Below are 22,971 nucleotides of genomic sequence, written 5' to 3'. Positions count from 1 at the left end.
ACAGCTCCAACAATTATAACCATTCAGGTTGGAATATTTGGACTCATACTGTAGTACACAAAGACCCATCTTTCGTGACCAGAATGAGTCAGTTATAGAAACTGATGACTTAAAAAATCCCTGGTGTCTCACAAGACACCATGACCACCATGAACAATTATGTATGAGTAAGTTTTTAATGTAAAATCTGTAAGTAATAATAATATGGTCAAGTCTCTACAGACAAATAACCAGTTACAGGAATTAAGGTAATTTTTAAAACCAAAGAAAATAGGGTGACCACAAACTCCTTCTTAAAGAGAAGAAGAATATAAAGAGCAGGCCAGGAGCTAGGTAGTGAGGAAAGTGTTGGGAGGGTGGTCAGTTGGTGAATTATTAGTATGCACTGGTTAGTACTGTTAGACATTGTCTGAGTGCCTGCCCACCCTCCCTGACACTGTCCCCTTGGCCGTCTGTCCTAAGAAGCTGGATTTTCCATTTTTCTTTGAATTCTAAGGAAGGCTCTGGTATCCTTCCAAAAAAAATATTTAAAAAATAGCTCACTGAGGCTGGTTTTCAATACCTGCAATGAAAAGAAATTCACTCATCTTGAATGAGTTGCAGGAAGGGTTAGGACTGCTACAGTATTGCCTAGTGCCTTCTGAGTGGGAACACCCCTCAGCCACTGCGACAGGCAGCTCACTCATGGTGCTGGCCCTTGCCTTCCAGTAGGAGAAAGTCACTCTGTGGAAAGTTGATTACTCCCAGAGAGAATTTGTCTGTTGTGACACCTGTTTCCTGAAAAATAAGCTGTTCTCAGTCAACACAGTGAGAGGGAAGATAAGCGTTCCTCTTTCCTAAGCATCTGCACTAGTGCAAAGTTAATGCCACCGAATGTAAAAGGTCTTCTTCACCCTGTGCACTAAGTTCTCATTTCGGCAACCACATTATACGTATAATGGGCAGTTAAAATCACTGCCACTTGAAACTCATTTGGAATTTTTGGCTTCCCCCAACTCCTGTTTTCTGGATTCAGTCTCAATTTATGGCTTGGAACGTAGTGTTTCCTACAGGAAAAACTTTGAAATGTGCAAGAGAAAAAAGGGCTCTTGGAGAATATTAAATATCTCTTACAAAACACCATGCTGATGAGTAAATGAGAGTGTAAATGAATCCAGATAAAAAGTATTGTGTTTCCATTGAAATACTCAGGGGCTTAAGAGTTAAGGAAAGAAGTTTTGTGGGGAAATGTGTTTTAGGTTATGCCAAATGTAAAACGTGTGCAAAAGCGTTTGAGATGTTTTTCCTAGATTAAGATGCCACCAGATTACCTCTTCTCAATAATTAGAAAATTAGACAAGTACAATTTATGTGTAAATTCAATGCAATTCATGAGCATGAATAATGATCTCAAACTACCATTAAGTACAGAATCTTTGCAGAATTGCCCTGGAGTAAATTCCAGACTCAAAAGAGGTTGTGAATTAGGCCATGAAGAAAGAGATGCAGGTATTGACTTGCAGATTTTGATTTAGTTTTTAATGTGGCTTTTGAATTCTTTTGAATTTAGTCATTTTAAGAATGTGGATGGGAGAATAAAACTAAATAATGATTTTAAGTGGGCACCCAGGTCAAATTCTTATCCTAATTCTAGAAGGGGACAAAAGCAATTGGATTTTGGTATAGTGCAAAAAAATTCAGATGATGTTGAGTCACATGTGTGGATCTACAACTGATTGTTCCTTATCTGTTGGCACTATCCAATACAATAAATTCTTTGGTGTCTTGTTTTCCTTTAATTTTTATTTTATTTATTTATTTTGAGATGGAGTCTCCCTCTGTCACCCAGGCTGGAGTGCAGTGGCACAATCTCAACTCACTGCAACCTCTGCCTCCCAAGTTCAAGTGATTCTCCTGTCTCAGCCTCCCGAGTAGCTGGGACTACAGGGGTGCACCACCACACACTGCTAATTTTTTCTTGTATTTTAGTAGAGATGGGGAGTTCACCATGTTCGTCAGGCTGGTCTCAAACTCCTGACCTCAAATGATCCGCCCACCTTGGCCTCCCCAAGTGCTGGAATTACAGGTGTGAGCCACTGTACTCGGCCTGGTTTTCCTTTTATATCATTATAGTGGGCACTTTTGCCCGGTGTCCATAAGAAAGTGACACCATGAGTAATTGCCACTTTCTCCCCAACTAACCTCTGTAGAAATTTTCTCTGTAGCTGACACTGCACTATTTGTTTGGAGATACACAGATGGATCTTCCTAGCTTCTGTTCTCCTGAAGCTGATGATGTCAGAGAATCGAGAAGACACACAACAATCAAATTCAATATATGACTGTTCTGAGAGTTCCAGAATAAAAAACAAACAAACAAACACCATGGGAGTCCAGAAAAGGATATGAAAGTAAATTTGTCTATTCTATATCTTTGATAAAGCTTCTTTTAGAACTTTCATCCACACATATATTGTCCTCATTTTTTGAACTCTTTATTTTACTACCATTTAAATAACATAGCCAATTGTGCAGTCATGCTCCCTTTGTAAGTCTTTTGCATCTATACATTCTGGTCCCTATCAAAGCTTCTTGGTGTAATATAAATTTCAAGTATTATGCTTCTTTGAATCCTCTTCTATTGTTTGCAAACTCTAACACAATGTAATAATTGTGTCTTAGTCTGTTTTCTGCTGCTATAACAGAATACCACAGACTGGGTAATTTATAATTTATAAAGAAAAGAAATGCATTTCTCATGGTTCGGGAGTCTGGAAAGTCCGAGAGAATGGCACTAACAACTGGCAAGGGTCAGTTGTTCCACCATGGTGGAAGGCCGAAAGGCAGAAGCCAGCATACAAGACAGAGAGAGAGAATCAGGCTGAATTCACTTTTTTAACAAACCTGGTCTTATGATAACTAACTCACTCCTGAAATAATGGCATTAATCCATTTATGAGGGCAGATCCTTCATTACTTCATCACCTCTTAAAAAGCTCCACATCAGTTAAATCACCATATGAGTTTTGGAGACAACAAACATTCAAACCATAGCATTCCACCCTTGGCCGTCCAAAACTCATGTTTTTCCCACATACAAGATACATTCATTCCATCCCAATAGCCTCCAAAATCTTAACTTGTTTCATCACTAACTCAAAAGTTCAAAGTCCAAAGTTTCCTCTAAATCCAATACGGGTGAGATTGAAGACATGATTTACCCTAAGGCAAATTTCCTCCAGTTGTGAGCCTATGAAATCAAAACAAGTTCTGTGCTTCCAAAATAAAATGGTGGTATAGGCATAGGATAGACATTCCCATTCCAAAAATAAAAGAAATAGACGAGAAAAAAGGAGTAAATGATCCCAAGGAAGTCCAAAACCCAACAGAGAAAACAACATTAAGTCTCAAGGCTGGAGAATAATCTTCACTGACTGCATGTTCCAAATCGTGAATACACTGGGCCCCCAAGGTCTTGGGCAGCCCTGTTCCCATGGCTTTGCTGGGCTCAGCTCACACTTCAGCTTTCTAGAATTGGAGTCTTGTGCCTTTATCTCTCCCAGGGTGGCATTGCATGCTGGCAGCTCTACAGTTCTGTGGCCTCAGGGGTGGTGCTGTGTCTATGGCTCCACTAGGCACTGCCTTAGTGGAAACTCTCTGTGATGGCTTTACTCTGTGCCTGTGGAAAGTTTTGGCCTAGATACCTAAGCTATTTGCAACATTCTTTGAAACCTAGCTAGAGAAAGCCATGCCCCCACAGCTCTTGTATTCTGTGTCCCTACAGAATTAGGTGCCACCAAGGCTTACCACTTGCATTTTCTGGAATGACAGTGATGCAGGATTTTTTTGGTGCTGCTTCACCAGGTGAAGACCTCTGGAGCTAGCGACACCCCTGCCCAGGGCCTCACTAGGCTCCAGGCTTGTTGCAGGAGGTAGCCCGCCCACTGGGCCCAGCAGGCTGCTCTTGGCTTGCGCTTTGGCCTGGATTGGCATGGTCTGGTGAGGCCAGGCATGGGCCAGGCATGCGGCTGAGCTGGGCATGCCATGACCTGCTTCTGCTTTGAGTGCTGGCATCTGGATTAGGGGAATGTGGTGGTGCCCAAAAAATTCACAGATATCAGTGATCCCAGAGCCCCAAAGGGCATGTTATTCCCCCTGTCTATAGCTCAGTGGATAGAGGCGTGTTAACAGCTCTTTCAGTCCCATCACTTCACTCAGGCCCGTGGCTCCTGGGCATGCCCAGCCCCACCACTACTTCCTGTCACTTGGAGTGGCCACCCAGGGGAGGGCAGAGGGCTACAGTGTTATAGCCTTTCTCACGCCCATGTACAGAGGGTCCCAAGTTCTTGTCCCACATCCAAGAAGAATGAGGTTATGCTGACAACCAGAGGGCAAGCAGGGTGGATAGTTTCATTGAGTGACAGCTCTCTGTGGAGAGGAAACCCAAAGATGGCAGCACCTTTCCTGGAGTTTGGTAGTCCCCTCAACCTGAAGGCAGGTAGTCCCCAAGTATGGCTGAGTACCAGTCTTTTACGGGCTCAGAATGGGGAAGTGTGTGCTGATTGGTTTGTGAGTATGGAAAAAGGGCTAAAAAAAGGCACTCCTCAAAGATGGACATGACAGTGCAAAAATCCAATTAGGGAAGGGTAGGTATATGTAACACAGGTGAAGGGTGGGGATCAATCAGAGGAAAGCATGCCAAATAGGATGAGAGGTTCTCAATCCAGTCTGTGGATTTATCCAAGACTTGTAGTTTGGTTTTCAGGCTTTAAACTGTCTTCAGCTTGAAGGTTGGGTTTCACCAGGCAACTGACCCTATCTGCCTAGGCATTTGACTGCTTCTTGCCACTATCTGGGGCAGCCAAGGAGCACTACATTGGGATACAGAAAGCAGAGACTTGAGGTGCTTCTGGGCAGTAAATGCATGGAGGGCACCCTGAGCCTGTCTCCTAAAACCTCTGCCTTCTTAGAGCTCTGAGCCTGGGATGGGAGGGGCAGCCTCAAAGAATTCTGAAATACCTTCAGAGTCTTTCTCCAATGGTCATGATGAATAGCACCCTGCCTCCTTCTGTTCTTGGAAATCTGTTTAGCAAATGATTGTGTGGACACACCCTTGAATGCTTTTTTGTTCTTTACATGGCCAGGCTGCAAATTTTTCAAATTTTTCTTTTCTACTTCCCCTTCAACTATAAATTATGCCTCTACATTATTCATTTCCTCTAGCATCTTATTATAAGTGGTTAAAAGTAGCCAGGCAGCAGCCTAAAGGCTTTGCTGGTCAGATAGTTCTTCTATCATATATCCTAGTTTGTCACTCTTAAACTCAATCTTCCATAAAATCCTTAGACATGGATATAGTTTATCCAATCTCTTTGCTGTTTTATAACAGAGATTGTCTTGGCTCTAGTTTCCAATACCTTCTTCTTCAGTTACACCTGAGACCTCTTCAGAATCACCTTTACTGTTCATATTTTTATCAACATTTTCGTCACAACCCTTAAGTAATCTCTAAGAAAATTCTGACTTTCCCTAGTATTCGCTTCTTCAGAGCCTCGCCAGAATCATCTTTAACTTTCCACTTACAGCAAAACAAGTTTTTTCTAGCCTGTTCCTCCAGACTCTTTTAGCCTCTATTACCCAATTCCAAACCTGCTTCCACATTTTCAGGTATTTGTTACAACAACAACCCCACTTAATGGTACCAATTTTATACCTTAGTTAATTTTGCTGCTGTAACAGAATACCACACATTGGGTAATTCATAAAGAAATTTGTTTCTCATGGCTCTTAAGTCTGGAAAGTGCAATAGCATGGTATGAGCACCTAGTGAGGGTCATTTTGTGGCAGAAGGGTGAAAGGCAGAAGAAGCCAGCACTCAAGACAGAGAGAGGAAATAGGGCCAAACTCACTTTTATAACAAACTCAATTTTATAATAACTAACCCACTTCTCTGATAATGTCATTAATCCATTCATGAGGACAGAGCCCTTATGACCTAATCACTTCTTAAAAACCCCATATCAATTAAATCTCAATATATGTTTTAGAGGAGATAAACATTCAAACCACAGCAAATTGTTTGTTAATTTGTTGTTGTTGTTGTTTTGTTTTTTGTTTTGGAGATGGAGTCTCTCTCTGACAGTCAGGCTGTAGTGCAGTGGCATGACCTCAGCTCACTGCAACATCCACCTCCGGGCTTCAAGCGATTCTCCTGCCTCAGCCTCCCAAGTAGCTGGGATTACAGGCATGTGCCACCACATCCAGCTAATTTTTTGTATTTTTGGTAGAGACAGGGTTTCACTGTGGTAGCCAGGATGGTCTTGATCTCCTGACCTTGTGATCTGCCTGCCTCGGCCTCCCAAATTGTGTTTGTTAATTTTTTTAATGAAGCAAAGTGCTATTGTGAAACATATTCATTAAGCTTTGTAAATTATGTTATTAAGTCAAATGTGTAATTTTCAATGTAATAATTCACATTTCAAGAAGACTATTGGGCAAAATTCTCTCAGGGAAAGATGGCAAAATTTTACCCTTGTGGAAATTCTCATGGGAATCTAAACAGAATTGTGCATGCTTTTATTTGGTTGGTAAGAATAATCCCACCTCAAATGTTTAGCAAGGCAGGGTGGTTCTTCCTAAATGTCCTGGACACTTCTGAAAGTACAACCCTTAAATGAAAATCATACCCCTCACATTTTCATTATGACAAACATCAGCTCTGACCATAATTTGCTTGCAGTGTTTCCAAGCAAAATACAATTTTATGAGGGAATTGCAACGAAAAGAGGAGGCTCTTGCTAAGGATCCTGTGAAACACAAACTTCTCTGTTAGATCATTTTTCTTTGAGTTCTTACTCTAAACATAATCTAGTTACTTAGTCAGAGGGGTGGGTAAAGTCAAAATCAGACCAATTTTAGTCTAATACCATCAGCAAGAAGAAAGAGGTGCTGGGATCATGTGGGTGGGCTTTCAAATTGCCTTTTCAAATGGTTTCCCTGACAAATGGCTGGAATCCAAGTGAATACACATAAAGGAGGTATCAAAATAGCACTTCCAAAAGCTCCCAAATAGGGACTATTTATGGGCCATTCTGAAATGCTGTAGCTGACACCAATTACAATGAGACCATGCTTTTGAGAGTTGGCATGAAAATAGAATGTCAACCTTTAGTGTGATTTTTAAGGCTGAAAAAAGTGCAGTGATGTAGAAGCTACTGCTCCCAAGGCGGAAGGTACCTCTCAACATGGTACTGCTGGCAAAGTGAGGAACCATTGGAAAGAAATCCGTTTGGAGTGGAAAAAGTGAAAAGATGCCATTTCCTTGAAACTGGGAAATTCTTTGAGTTTGTAATTCAGATTGTTACATGTGTTAACTAGCCCCATCTTTATGTTTCATAATCTCTTAGAGAATTATCACTATGTAGCAGCTGTATGGTGCATCATTAATTTTTTCTTCAATTCAACACTCATTGAGCATCTTCCACATGTCAGCCATTATGCTAAGCAGTGGGAATGGAAAGATAATTAGGATATAGACCCTGACATCAAGGTGTTTACTGTCTAACAAAGGAGACAGATGTCCCCCAAGATGACTATTCTAAAAAGATGAGTTCTGCTAACAGAGTTTCTCAATCTTGGGACTATTAATATTTAGGGCTGGATATTTCTTTTTGTGGAGGCTATGCTGTGCGTTGTAAGATGCTTAGCAGCATCCCTGGCCACTACCCACTAAATGCCAGTAGCACCCTCTCAGTGTGACAACCAAAAATGTCTCCGGACGTTGTCAGATATTCCTGGGAGGCAAAATCTCACCTGGTTGTGAACCACCATGCTAAAGCACATCCAAGGAATTTTGGAAAGACAGAAAATGGAGTCCTTATTTCATGTAGGGAGTCAGAAAAAGCGTTTTTTGAGTTAAGCTCTAAAATTTATTTATTCAGCAAATATACTGAGCATCTACCAGATGTAAAGTGCTAGATTATTCATGAAGTGATTTAGGAGTTTCCTAAATAGTGGGAAGAGTATGTACCCAGAACAGCACCATATGTTCAGAAAACTACAAGGTGTTTGATAGCTATGGCCTGTGATATATGGGATGGTCAGTAGGAAAATGAAGCTAGAAAACTAAAAATGTCCCAGTTTAAGAAAAGCCTTGGGCTTCATGCCAAGGGGTTTAGGAGTTTGGGGTTTACCCTGTGGATGATGAGAGGTTACTAAAAGATATTAAGCAAGAGATTCTTATGGATGAATCACATTGACTGTTATACAGTTGGTAAAACAGTCTATTGAAAAGTCGAACATCCTGTCAACTACTACCTGCCCTACAACAAATGACCATTTTGTCTGAGTTTCCTCACTGAATGAATCTCACAGATGATCTCTCAGAGCTGAGTTTCCTGGGTTTACAGATCCTTAAGGAAAATTCATTTCTGCCCCTTCCTATGGAAGACTTGCCTTTCCAATAGCTGTGAGGTGCAACATTATTGCCATGTGCACTAGAAGTCCTGCCATCCAAGCTGGAAAAGGAAGAAACGTAGATGGAGGGAAATCCCAAGTGGATAAAGCAATTTGCAGAGCCTAACTATTTTACCGATGCCCTAATTTCTAACTTCCAGTATATAAATTTTTATTTTTGAAAAGCAAACTTTGCTACTTGAATCTAGTTTGGATCTAGGTGGTTTGGGGCAGCCTGCCAGGCTCACAGATTAAGTGAAAGTCATTACAAAATGTTTTTACGCACATGGGAATCACAGGGATTGTTTGGTGCTAGTTTGGCTCTCCATTATTAATTTTAATTATCTCAAAATGCAAACATGCTGAAATTTCCAGCAGATGACATTATTTTCTCCTTGACATCAGACATAAAAGGAAGAAAAATAAACACAGGACAGTGACAACATTAAGCTGGTAGGCATTTTTCTTTAATATTTCAAATTCAATTCCAGACCAGATTCTCTGTTTTGTCCTAGAGATTAGGGTAGGAAGATTGTCGTCTTGGTCTGATGAAAGCCTTGCCTTTCCAGTTAGCTTAATTAAAGGAAGAAGGGAGGAAGCCAGGAGGAGAACAGTCTGGTTTAGATCAGGGTCAGAGGCTTGGTTTTTACAAACACACCACAGATTTTTGTTGTTTTATGTTTTCAACATTTTTCTGGTTCTTGGTAGAAAGTCCAGTTCCGTTTTCAAAAGGAACTAACCCCGTAGGTCCAGTGACTTGGCACTTTCGTTAAGTGTTTGGAGTTTCTGATAACAGCAGACCAGAGCCAGGAAGATTCTGCAGGTTCCAACATAGTCTCAGGACACTGAGAGATGATGGGTCACTACCACGGTAAACTAGCAATGTGGGTACCCTAGCTCTCAAGGTCTATAACTAGTACCAGAATTAGATCATTTATCAAAACTTTCTTACACCATTTAAAAATTAATGTGTAAATTCTATCTGCTGTGGAGACTATGTTCATGCTAGGTCTCTTTACTTCCTCTTGCTATATAATACGTCATTTACTGTATATTACAAGAAATGCTAAGTGTGTTCAGCTATATACCTAGGGTAACCGACTCATCCTGAATTGTCTGGGACTTTCCTCATTTGCCTAAGACCTTTCTGGTTTTAACACTGAAAGTCCTCCATCCTGGGAAATCCCTCCATCCCTGGTAAACCAGGATAGTTGGTCACCCTAGTTGACTATATATCAATTGCATATATACATTATATAATTGGTGGTTGAGAAAAGCTAATTAGTCACAGCCATTTCTTATCAAATGAAAGAAGAAAGCCTTCTCACTGTGACCACAAAAGGCTAAAACACACAACTATATTTTACATGTGACTAACACGTTGAAAATAACCAAATATTAAAAAGGCTTTTTTAAATAAATCAACTTTATTGATAGTTTGTTTACAATAAAATGCATTGATTTCAAGTACAAATTTCAGTGAGTTCTGACAAATGTATACACCACATAAACACCACCACAATCAAAATAAAAACTTTTTTTTAAACTAAAAGTGTCCCCTTCCTAGTCAATTTCCCACCCTCTACCCTGGCATAATTCTGTCATCAATTTTCTGCTAATAATTTGGAAAATATCAATTGAAGAAATTATTTTTAAGACTATGATTACTAAAAGAATTGATTCAGAAAGAAGAAAAAGAAATAAGCCAAAAACTATGCAATACATTTTAAAAGTTGGAAAACAGTGTCAGATGGCTTAAAGGAACTTAATTTTCAGGCCATCTGAGTTCCTATAATGCATAGAAAAGGATGAGTCAATTCTCAATTAATTTTCTTAAGCTAGTAGTAAAATCTGACAATGAAATAAAAGGGGTTAAGGGAAGAGAGAGAGAGACTGAAACTAGAAGCCAGACGCATTTGTCAATTACATGTAAAAAGTCTAAATCACATTATATCCATTCAATTTCAACAGTATATTAAAAGAATAATACAACATAATCTAAGATATTTAATTCCAGGAATTAAGGAGTTATTTAATATTAGAATTAACCTATTGGGGTAATATATAGATCAGCTAGACTATCTTATCTCCCAAATCTATAAACTTAATGCAATTTAAATAAACTACAAATGGAATATTTTTCTTGAATTTGACAAATGAATGCTAAAATCAATCTGGGAGAACAAATAGGCAAAGATAGCAAATAAAATATTGGAGGGGGAATGAAGAAGGGAGAAATTGATCCGCAAAATATGAAGTATTGTAATGAGAAAATTTAGTTCTGGTGCCAACATAGAGCAGTGGGACAGAATTAAAATATCCTAAAGAGATGTATACAAAGAAGGGTGGCATTTTTCATGTTTCTTGCATCTAAGGGAGCCCATGTGACAAGTTCTCACCAATGGATGAAGAATGCTGCTTTCAGGCTGACCTATAAAAGGTCCTGTAGAATCTTTCATGCTCTCTCTTCTTCCTCACAGCTCACAGTGAAGGACCCTGAGAGGGCAGAGACATGTGATGGAATGAGCCAGGATCCCTGAGTCCTCACCTCGGGGACAGATGTGCAGAAGAGCCACCAAAGTGGTGGTGTGCTGGTAAACATTTAGTGACCCATTTGAGGTGTGGGGGGAGGCTCTAACTGGTAACATTTGTTAATTTCTGTAATGCATACTCCCACTATGGCTGCTTTTGGGCAACCAAGGTGATGTCACTGAACACAGTTTGGAATGGATGCATATAATCAGTTCTCATGATCCAGGATGAACCAGCCCTAGCATACCACTGCCCCTAACCCACATATAACTGTGTCATAATTTAAAAATAAACATATTGGGTTAAGCCTTCGAGATTTGGGGGTTGTTTGTTATAGCAACTAGGTAGTGTTAACCTAGCTAATATAATCCAGTACTTAGAAAATTATGAGAAGCAATCTACTTCATTTTAGTGTAGCTGTTACATCAAAATTTGACAATGTAATAGAGGAAAGAAAACATAAACAGTCTTTTGTAAACATGAACAATAAATGTCTTACATAAGCTTTAAAGCTCTTAAACAAAACCCAATTAGTCAAACAAGCAACAAGCAAATATTTGTGTGCAAGTTCAATTTATTGTGAGGATGCAAGACTGATTTAGAGTTAGAAATTCCATTCATAATTTATCACAGTAGGTTCAAAGAAAAAAAGTATATTAGCATTATAATAGGTCCTGAAAAAGCAACACCCATTCTCCACGTTGAAAAAAGCAACAAAAACTCTACTAAGAATAAGTGAATGTTTCTATAATATGAGAAAGAATATGGATACTAAATAGCCAATGTCATAATTCATGCTAAAATATGAGAATTCAGAATCAAGAGAAGGATGTCCATTCTTTTTTATTTTATTTAACATTGTTCTGAAGTCCTAGCTATGCAAATTATACAATAAATGGAAGTTCAGTAATTACTCTGGGAAGGAAGAAGAAACAAATCCCATTATTTATGATTGTACATCCAGAAAACCCTAAGATTCATGGAAAATCTATTAGAACAAACATGTAAGAAAAAACACACAATAGCTGTTATATCCTGCCCAGTATCTTTCAAGCCTAGAATGGAATTTGAAGATGCAAGATGCTTCCACATAAGCCTGTTGAAAATGCAGACAGAGTAACGAGGAGGTGTCTTTGCCTGATTCTCTCTTCTCTCTTTCTAGCCTGTGCATTTGCATTCTTCTCCTCTCCCTCCTGTCTCTCTCTTTCTCTCTCTCTCTCTCTCTCTTTTCCTCTCTCCTTCACAAACACAAACATACAGCCCTTGGGCATCTGCTAGATAGAAGGAGAATCAAATTCTCTGCTCTTTTCTCTTGCTTATGGAGAAAAATAGAGGTGTAGACCTGACAAAGTGTTTGCGTTTGATTGGAAATATTTTAAAGGAAAAAATAGCTAATTTTGAAACTTCCTCTGGATTTTCCTGTTTTTAAGGATGGGGCCTTTTTTGGCTTAGCAGATCACTCTGATGAGTGTAATGCCAGGATGGAGCATAGGGGTCATGTTTGGAAGAGAATACACATAGAGAAGCTCAGAGACTGATGTGATCTGAAGAACAAAAATCCTCAGCATTAGGAACAGCCAGATACTGGGGAGAAATGGACCAGGACCTGAGTGAGAGGAGAAGAAAGTGAGTAAGTCTGGCAATATTGTGGGAGAGTTGGGTTAGGAGAAAAGGGTGCAAAGCAAGGCAAAATCCCTACTAGTCCATGTAGCTTTCAGAGCCAACTTCATGAGAGACGTCTGCACATGTCTACTTTCTCCCCTCCAATTCATTCACACTTCAAAGAATTCCAGTCTAGTTTTCTCCCCAGAGACATCTCTGATCCTGCCCTTGTCCAGACCGACTACTACATCCATTCTCCAAATCCAACATTTATTTTCTTGGCCATTTTATTTGACCTCTCAGTGGCACTCAAGGCAGTTAATAATACAGTCAGCTACTTGCACTTTCCTGCGTGACTTCTCTGCTCTCCCTTCCTTTTCACAGCATACTCCCTCTTGGTACACATTGCTGGGCAGGACAGTCCTGATGTTGAAAGTCTGTGGAGTTACAAGTACAATAAAAATTACATAAAATAATAAATTTCAAATGCAGTGACATTGTATACAGATCATGGGGATCACTGATCTAAAGTGATCCAGGACATGACAATGGACTAATCTCATTTCATAAAAATGTACACTTTATGTAGAGTTTAATTTAAATTATGGTGTGATATTCAATAATAGCATCTCTCATTGGGACACCCTGGGTTCTTGTCTGTACAAGAGAGAGAAAGAGGGCAGGGAGGATGTGGTCTAAAACCAACTGATGCTGATATGATCAACTGTTGCTGATCTGCAGCCTCATTTGGGTAAGATGCAGCAGATGGGGGAAAAGAAATCTCCCAGGAGGGAAGATGGAAATTCCAGGATGCCTCATGTTGTCTGGACAAATGAACCTAGAGCCAAAAGGTCAGCTTGATTTGTTCTGCTACAGACTTAGAGTTCTCCGAATGCACAGGGCACACAGATAAGAGTCCTTCCCTGAAGCCACCATCGCAAACAACCCCCTCTCCCCATCAAGAATTCAAGAATGCCTCTCAAGATCTCCTTTCTGTTGTATCCCTGATCTACCCCTTTTTGCTGCCTCCAGAGCCCAGCAGTACATTTTCTTACTCAGATAAAAATTCACCCAAGAACTATCCAGTGTGGCCACATGGAGTGACATGAGGGTTCAGGAGGCTCAGAGCCCTGTTGAAAAGTCAGTTAATGAAGGTTTTATACCTGGCATTGTGGAGACACCAAGCATCGCAGATGCAATCCTAAGCATGGAGGATATAACCGTGTAATTGGAGGAGACCAGTCACACATCTGAAAAAAGGAGAATGCAAGTGCAAGGGAACATCAGTAAAGCTTCAGGGATTGTGAGTAAACAGGGCACAGAGATGAACAGGGCACCACCCAGACAGGGGACTAGGATGACTTCATTGAAAAATGGGACTTGACCTGGACTTGGAGTGGCACGTAGGATTTGGAAGTGTGTTGAGGAAGGAGTAGGGATTCCAGTGACAAGGACAGGTGCTGTGCTGATCACTGGTTCCTTTGGGAGGGAGCCCCCGACTCTCCAAACATCTCCTTTCTTTATCATGTTGGCCACATCAAGCAGCCTTCATTCCCTGAAGAGAAGGCTCATGTCTGACTCCACACAAGATGCAAAACTCAACACTTGTTGAATTAGGGATGGAGGAAGTCTGAGGGTGACTTGTAGCTGCGCTTCTAACAGATAAAATTGGATCTCCCTTCTCTATGACTCTGCTTTTCTCTCATTGTCTCTCCTGGTGTGAGTCTGCCATGTACTTTGTATAACACTGTTCTGGTGGAGGACACACGTTTTTACTGGAGCCCATCAAAAGCACCCCCTGCATGTGACTCCTTGGGAGCCCCAACTATGCTCTCACTAGCTTGTGCATGGGATGGGATTACAAACTGTAAATCAAAAGAGAAGGCTACAGAATAATTAGCCACTGACACGACCCGAGTGATGACCAGTGAGCATGGACCTAGTACTGAAACACATGAGCTACCTGTCCGACCTGTCAGGGCAGACACGGCCCAGACCAACTTTTCACTCAGATTCTGCAAAGACTGAGCATTTAGTATTGTTTTTCTGGGAGGCCATGTTCTGCCAATCAGCACCATTAGAGACTGATTTCCCCAGAGAGCATGCAGAAGAACACAAGCTGCCCCAGCTCTCCCTCCTGTAGCTCATGCCTTGCCCACAGCCCTGGAGATAGTCTAAATATCTTGACATCCACTGTTTACTTCACTCTGTATGTAGTTTCCCCTACCCGGCAAAGCAAGAGCTGTTAAAATTATTCTCCTCATTTCTCTCTTTCTCACTTTCCCGGAATGGAAACTCCAGCCCCCATTTCAGTTGTCTACACATCATTTCCACAGGTAGCTCCACTTACAGTGACTTCCATCCCCAGAGACCTACTTCTGTGCACATTCCCCACTTTTGCCACCATTCAATTCTATCTGTTCTATCTGATGTCTTCACTGGTGTGTATGCATGCATCTAAACATTTCCCAGAAGGAATTGGGACTGTTAGATCTTTTTTTTTTTTTAGACATAGTCTTGCTCTGTTACCCAGGATGGAGTGCAATGGCACGATCTCAGCTCACTGCAACCTCTGCCTCCTGGGTTCAAGCCATTTTCCTGCTTCAGGCTTCCAAGTAGCTAAGATTATGAGCATGCACAACCACACCTGGCTAATTTTTTTATTTTTAGTAGAGACGGGGTTTTGCCATGTTGGCTGGGCTGGTCTCGGACTCCTGACCTCAAGTGATCCACCTGCCTCAGCCTCCCAAAGTGCTGGGATTACAGGTGTGAGGCACCGTGCCCGGCCAATGGTTGGATCTTTAGTACTTCCTGTTCATAACTGTTGAGAAATTACTGTAAAGGGTTTAAACTCCAGGGAATGGAAGATTCCATCCTCTGGAGGCTTTGGACACCCCCCTCACTCTGTAATGAAGGGCACTGTGTGAGGCTTTGCCCTCCAGGCACAAGCAATTTTCTTAATTAAATATCGTCCTGTGGGAATGCAATGACCAAGATATAGTCTGAACAATCTCTTAATAGGGATGAGAAAACACCTTTTAGCTAATCTACTTCTTGAACCGAAATCACAGTGTCATGTTGAAGTTGCTTTATAACTGGCCAAAGATTACCTTTAGGAAGAGTGTTTCTAAAGTCCTGTGAAAAAGTTCAGGAGGCTTCTTGAACATTAAATGAGTCTTACAACACAAGGTTCTAATGAGTTATTGTAATTGCAAATGAACCAGAAACAGATGGATTACATTTCCTATTGAAATACATAAGGGATTGAAAAATAAAAGAAAAAAATAATGATTGGCAAAATACAATTTGGGGCTTGGCAAAAGCCAGCCACGTGGAATAATCATATCTAGTATGTGCCACACCTGAAGTGTAGCCAGGTCAGCTAGGAGGATGCTCTGTGGAAGTCCAGTGTTGAGTGGCAGCCACAGGTGAGGCCCGGGCCTGTGGTGGAGATTCTGGAATGAAGCTGCCAGATGAAAAGGAAGACTAAGGACAAAAGAGGCGGAGCAGGTGAGGTAGGGCAGGGAAACGCACCGGAGCGGGTATCAGAGGAGAAAGATAGACGTGGAACACAGGCAGCTGACTTTGTGGAAGAATTTGGAGAGTAGAAGCCCCCTCTTCCCTCACTCCTACCCTAGCTCCTCCCACCTCCACCTGCCAGGCATGTGAAAGAGTCAGCTTGTTCTTTGAAAAGGGCACTGGCACCTAGAGGTGGGGCTGAGCATCCAGATGTGCTTAAGTTCAGTGACTGAGTATGAGAGGGGATTTGAATAGGGCAATGGATTACACGCAAACTTCTCCCCTGGAAAGCAGGCAGAAGAATACAATTCGAAAGAGAAGAATATAAAACATGAACATCAGATATAAACTATGAAAAATGCTTTGTTTTCAGTCTTCTCTGCAAAGTTAAATAAAGCCATTTGTTGGAAGCAATGAGGTTTGCTGGGCAGATGAAACCGTCAGATTTGTTGGGAGACGTTGACACCAAGGAGTTAGCTACAGAGAAAGAAAAAGAGGAGGAGCCCAGTCCAACTCTAGGAGGATGTGGCTTAAAGTCCAAGCTAGGTTACTGCAAAATTTGGAAATATGAAACATTTCCCTTTGCCTCTTTGTCAGGCCTTCCTTTCCCACACAGCTACATTAGCAGGAAATTCTCCAGCTAAGGCCGGCCTGCCTCCATCTCTTGAGCAACCTCCTTGTAAGTTTGTTATAGGCCCTCAGTCCCTCGAGTCCAGGATATTGACTAAATAAGCCATGCAGGTGTTTGGGGACCTAGCAGAACCATAGGCTAAGAAGCACTTTTATTTGTCTAACATATTTTTTTCCTTTTTTTTTTTTTTTTTTTGAGACAGAGTCTCGCTCTGTTGCCCAGGCTGGAGTGCAATGGCGCGATCTCGGCTCACCGCAAGCTCGGCCTCCCGGGTTCACGCCATTCTCCTGCCTCAGCCTCCCGAATAGCTGGGACCACAGGTGCCCACCACCATGCCTGGCTAATTTTTTGTATTTTTAGTAGAGAGGGGGTTTCACTGTGTTAGCCAGGATGGTCTCCATCTCCTGACCTCGTGATCCGCCCACCTTGGCCTCCCAAAGTGTTTTTTGTTTTTTTTTTTCCTTTTTAAAGCACTGAACACATCTTAGCCTGACAATATCATGTCACAGCTGTGTCCTCAATCCCTTTCACTTCACACTTGAAATATTCAACAGGAATATTGGACAAATAAAAGTTACAAAGTAACATAAGCTCTATTCAAAGAAATGATGGAAGAAACAAATGTAATTGGTCATTTCTCAAACATTTTGTGGTGCCTCTGTACTTATGTGATTCGTTTTTGGCACAGATTTCAGAATCTTTAAGGCCACTGTATTTAGGTTACGTTTTATAATGTCATAACCTTATAATTAACATATTGAACATGCCCATGTTTTTCTTCTACCCTGCCTAGCAGCTTAGTTTGGACAAGGGAAATGTAGATAAGAAACTATTAATTATCTGCCAGAAAGAAAAAAAGGCTACTTATCTTTTGGGGTAAAATAGATCCGAGCACACATAAGAATTATAACTATTTTTGCATAAAATAAATAGTCTCCTTTTGGTATTATCAAGAAGGCGTGGTGAGTTGTCATTTATCTTGTACTCCCAGCCCGCGCTCTTGATCCTACTGTAACCCTTAATATTTGCAAAAGATGAAAGCAAGATCAGAATTTCGTGGAGCTGGGAATTGGACTGTAGTTTTGTTGCAATAACAGTCAACGTCCTTGAATGTGTCTCACTCATGCAGACTGTCTGGTTTATTATGATTCTCTGGTATTTGGCATTTGGTATCAAGTCCAGCTGGATGAAATTACATCTGGGAAATTATCATCTATCTGATGCCAGTCTTCAAGTGGCACCAAAGCCCCCTTCATCTGGTAGGCAATTAAAGGAAGCTCTGGAGTCCTTGGGGACTTTCAGCCCCCACTGAGTACAGTACACTTCAGATAAACGACCTTTCAAGCTGATCTCATCTGTAAAGCTCTGGGCCTGGAGAGGAAAGGCTGGGAGATGGGCTGTCCTGCCTGAGTCACTCCTTGTGGTCAAGTTAACAGGACAATGGTGAGCTTCTGCTTTGAGAACAGGTACATACACGTTCTGTCCTGAGGACCCCTCCCCTTGCTCACCCTAGAGATGGCAAACGTGAAGAGCTGATTTATCTCTGCAGATTTGCAGCTTCTGGGATTCAGGCGTGGAGCCGCATTTGTATCCCTCTCCAGCCAGAGAAACTGGTGGACTTTCACACTGGCCAGTTGGATATGTGGAAGAAGAAATAAAGTTCATAACTTTGGGGATGCAAATGAAACTGTTTTCATGATTCCCCAAAAAGCTAATCACAGGAGAGCTCTGTGAAGTTGGCCAAGGGCATGCTTCGAGAATGATAGATTTAACGTTTGCTTTCTTTGGCCTGGACGTTTCCCAGTCTCCTTATATCTTTTCTTGATACATAATGTGCATTCTAAGGGAGGCAAGGGAGGACTGTAACTTGGTACCATCTTCCTTACATGTAAATCCCTAACTGAAACGAAAGATTGTATGATACACTCACACAGAGAAGACGATGGGAAGGGAAATAAAGAGGGGACAATCATCTATAAATTTTAATAAAACTCTGACTTAATTTAGTATAACAGTCTCGTGATTTAATAACGCACATATTAAATAATGAAAAAGTGCTTGCTTGAAACGGCTTTCAGTAAATATTGTCAACAATAACTGGCCTTTTCTTTATTGTCGTAAATGTCCCTGCCAATAATACCAGATATGTAATCAAAGAATATCTACAACTCCAGTTACTGCTCTGTTTTGCCACATGTGATTTGGACTCGTTAGTCACAAATATAAGATGAAGTCTATTGACAGACACCTTTCCTTTTTCAGACACTAATTAAGAATGAGAAAGATAATGAGACAATTTTGATAAACGAAGAATGAAGGAGAAACAAATGGTTCTCTCCAGGGTATTCCCAGAGCTCTGGCCTTGAAAGATGGGGCAAAGCAGGAATGTCAGGAATTGCAGGCATGAGAATGGAGGTGGCTGGAGATATTCCATAACCAGACCAGACAGCCACTGCAGAGCACCGTGTGACATAGACTGGGGAGAAACCAGAAGGTCGGGGGAAGGGAGAAGCCAAGTCCAGAGTCCTGGACAGAGTCCAGACCAACATCCTTCCTGCGGCAGAGCTTTAGGTGGTGGACCCGCAGTGGGATGTCTCATGGATGCCTTTCACAACACGGATTTGGCACTCACTCTGTATCAAGTAAGGGGCCAGGCACCAGGGGTATATGCCAGATTTCCCACTGATGGTTGAGCTCCAGGCCCTGTAAGCCCACAAAGGCTGGTTCAAGTAGGCAAGCTGTGAACACTTATGGCCCTGCAGGCCACCCTATGCCAACTGTAATGCTGGCAGGTTTTCACCTCACCTGCATTATTTTCTGCCTTCGCTGTATTTTGAAAGACAAACAGAAGATTATTGAACAAATACTGAAGTAGTCATTGGGATTACAGGGAACCACATGGTCAAAGGAGGTGAGGGGCAAACAATGAAGCTGTGTGTCCCAGGAGCTATCAGTGTGCACATGGCTGGTCTATAGCATGAGAAATGTAGGAGGAGGGCAGTGGGTGTCAGTTTATGAGGGTGAAGGTTGTCAAAGGATTCCAGTTAGGGGACCGTCTCCTACTAGCCTTCTGCTTTAAGAAGACCAGCCTAGCCGGGTGTGGTGGTTCATGCCTGTAATCCCAGCACTTTGGAAGGCCAAGGCAGGTGGATCACCTGAGGTCAGGAGTTTGAGACCAGCCTGGCCAACATGGTGAAACCCTGTCTCTACTAAAAATACAAAAAATTAGCAGGTGTGATGGTTGATCCCTGTAATCCCAGCTACCTGGAAGGCTGAGGCAGGAGAATCACTTGAACCCAGGAGGCAGAGGTTACAGTGAGCCGAGATGGAGCCACTGCACTCTAGCCTGGGCAACAAGAGTGAAACTCCATCTCAATTTAAAAAAAAAGAAGACCAGTCTGACTACAACCCCAGGGACAGTCAGTGGCTTACACAGATCTTCTGGATCCTGATATTATACAATTTGAGAAGCTCTTAAGCAAAAAAATTCAAAACCAAGAATATATAATTAGGTATAAAACTGAACACTTATTTAGAATGAGAAGATAAACCTCAAAAAAAAATAGAAACTTTAGAATGATGATAAATACCACAACCATAGGTTAAAACATGAGAATTCCAATAAATCTCTTTTGCAGAATTCTCATCAAGGAGGAAAGACAAATGTATGAGGCCTGTATAATTGTATACACAGCATGGCGTGCTATATTCCTGAAAGGAGACAACTTCTGTTTTGACTAGCTGTCATTGAAAACAAAGTCTTCTGCTTACGATTTTACATATCTGACTTTGGAAGAATTTTCCAGAGACCAGCTTCCTGCTTTGTATATTTCAAACTTTGCTTCTCCTTGATTCTGCATAAACGTCTGGTGTCAGATGCTGCAGGACAAATTCATATCACCAGATGACGTTTGACCCTCCACTTCCTGTCACGAGGCTGGGTGCGTCAGTGCAGGGGGCCGTAGGAGTATTCCTAGAAGCCGTTCCTACACCGGGATGACTAGTAATAACTTAACTGCATTCAGAAACAACTACCAACCACAAAAATATCCCCTACTGAACCCAAACTAAATATATTCGCAACTCAACTTCCCTTTAGCTGGTGCCCCAAAGTGCTGGTGACGATGATGACACCCTAACAGTAGGTGCACGGAGGGGAAGTTGAAACAGAAAGGGGAAGCAGTCTTAACCAATTATGGCTAAATATAGCTCACTTTTAATACATTTTACAAAAATATATGACCATGTGAACACATTGCAAGGTCTCCCCCCAGCTCTTAGAAGGGACCGTGCAAGTGAGGCCCTGAGCTGAAGTTTATTAGTTTATCAGCTAACAGGTAGATCTTTCTCTGAGGATTCACAGATCTATCTGGTGGTCTGGCTGCAGCTGAGGACCCCAATATGGAGTAATAGTAAATAGCTGTAGAAGCCAAGGATCAGAGGCGAGGCAGTGCCATTGTAGTGGAAGGGATACATTCGAATGGTAATTAGCAGGTGGAACCAGGATGATTATAGTTTGGAAGAGGACAGAGTAAAAAATGTGGCACCATCTAGTCTGGCACTTGCCCCTCTTAATCTATCCAAAACATTGAACAACACTTAATAACTTGTGCCAGGCATAGTGCTTGCTGCCAAGCAGAGGGGAGGGTGTGTGACCTGGGCTGTGAACTCATACTGGCCGGCTCACTGTAGCATCCCCTGCCAGCCTCAGCCCTGGAGGATGTCTGTTTCTCCTCTACTCAGTCAGCAAGGGATCTTTCTCTTTGTTCTTATGAATCAGGCCACCCATTAAGATGTGTCTAGATATTTTGGCTCCCAGGTCACACCCAACTATTGCCTCTTTTTGATCCAATATATACTTTTTCCATAAACTGGTCAAAATCCATACTTACACAGAGATGGAAAGAGGAGCATAATTTCAAATTGCAAGGGGAAGCTGGGTATAACTCAGTTTTTAAATCTCGAATGTATATATTTTTGGCCTGATTTCCCACTCTGAACCCCCAAATCAGTAAAATCACAAGGTGAATGCAGACAGGAAAGAGAAAGGAGAAAACATGTCTGCCAGCCCATAGACATGACTTGACTCTGGGACCCTGGGGGAAAAGAGAAAGCAGGCACTTTACCATCATTATGGCTGCACCACTGCAGCAGTGATGCCCTGAGGACATGAAAGCCAGCAGTAGGGGAAACCCCACCAAACATTTGAGATCCGCAGTCTAGGGATTACTCCTCGCCAGGCACTCAATCTTTGCACAAATCTTACAGTTAACGTGCTCCTTTCACAGGAAGCCTTTACTGCTTCTCAAATAATCCTGAAAGGAGAGTTGCTGGATGTCCCATAATGAATAAAACTGCTGATAGGAATGGAAAAAGTTTATGAAGGATTTGTAAACCCAAAATACCATATGTGGAGTCAGAACGTTTTATTTATACCTTTGCCTGATACTTCGCCCGCGCACACAGGATTATGGAAGAAATATATGGCCGCCTGCTGGCCCAGAATTCTCTCAGGCCATCCCCACCGGCCTGCAGGGAGCACCGCTGACCCTGGGCCAAATGTTGATCTGTAGCGCAAAATTCCTTTCCAAGTTGAAAGGAAAAGTAATAGAGAGTAGAATTTAAAATAGCAAACATAGTCCCGTATATTTTGTTACTGTTTCACTCTACAAATAAAAATAAGCCTAAATGGCCTCTTTTGGCATAAGATTATAGGTTAAAAAATAAATCCACAGCATATTATATAATAAGATAAGAATAATTAAGACCAATATATTTCCTTTTAAGAAACTTGATGGATAACCTTTAAGATGCTTTGAAGGTTGTGTTCAGGCCACACACATGATAGGCAATATTTTATCTTTCTTTTTTACAAAGAAAGAAAGCTAATTTTGCTTAAAATAGAAGGAGGTCTATGGGTCTTGCCTTTACCAAAGAAATAAACTTTGTTAATCACACAAAATCATCTCTAACTATTTCAGGGAAATTAGAACGAAAGCCAAACAGGGAGGTCTGTATGCACATCCACTTGCAATGTCTGTGGACAGGGAGAAGGAGCTCAGTGGATCCTTGGTAGAAATAGAGTCTTGTTTGCTGACTTTCTCTGATTCCAGAGCTCCTGTGGAACCCAGAGACTGGGCAGGGTGCAGGGGATATAAAATTTCCAAGGAACACAGAATTTAATTCCGGTCTGGGTTTTACCCCTACTTCTATCCAGTAGTCTATATGTGGCGTTGACCTCAGCAGATTTTCAT

General features: G+C 41.5%; 1 long non-coding RNA gene across 1 annotated transcript in view; it reads right to left on the bottom strand.

Annotated features, from left to right (window-relative positions):
* LOC131384428 (uncharacterized) overlaps positions 1-2,211 on the bottom strand; it is a 65,440-nt gene extending 63,229 nt beyond the window's left edge. The window contains exon 1 of the long non-coding RNA XR_009215266.1: positions 2,182-2,211. This is a non-coding gene — a long non-coding RNA (uncharacterized LOC131384428). The remainder of the gene's footprint in view (positions 1-2,181) is intronic.
* Positions 2,212-22,971: the final 20,760 nt, after the last annotated feature.

This window comes from Hylobates moloch, unplaced genomic scaffold, assembly GCF_009828535.3.
Source record: "Hylobates moloch isolate HMO894 unplaced genomic scaffold, HMol_V3 SCAFFOLD_1, whole genome shotgun sequence".
Classification (NCBI taxonomy): domain Eukaryota; kingdom Metazoa; phylum Chordata; class Mammalia; order Primates; family Hylobatidae; genus Hylobates; species Hylobates moloch.
The sequence above is the reverse complement of the archived record's forward strand: the minus strand, read 5'-3'. Positions and strand labels throughout refer to the sequence as shown.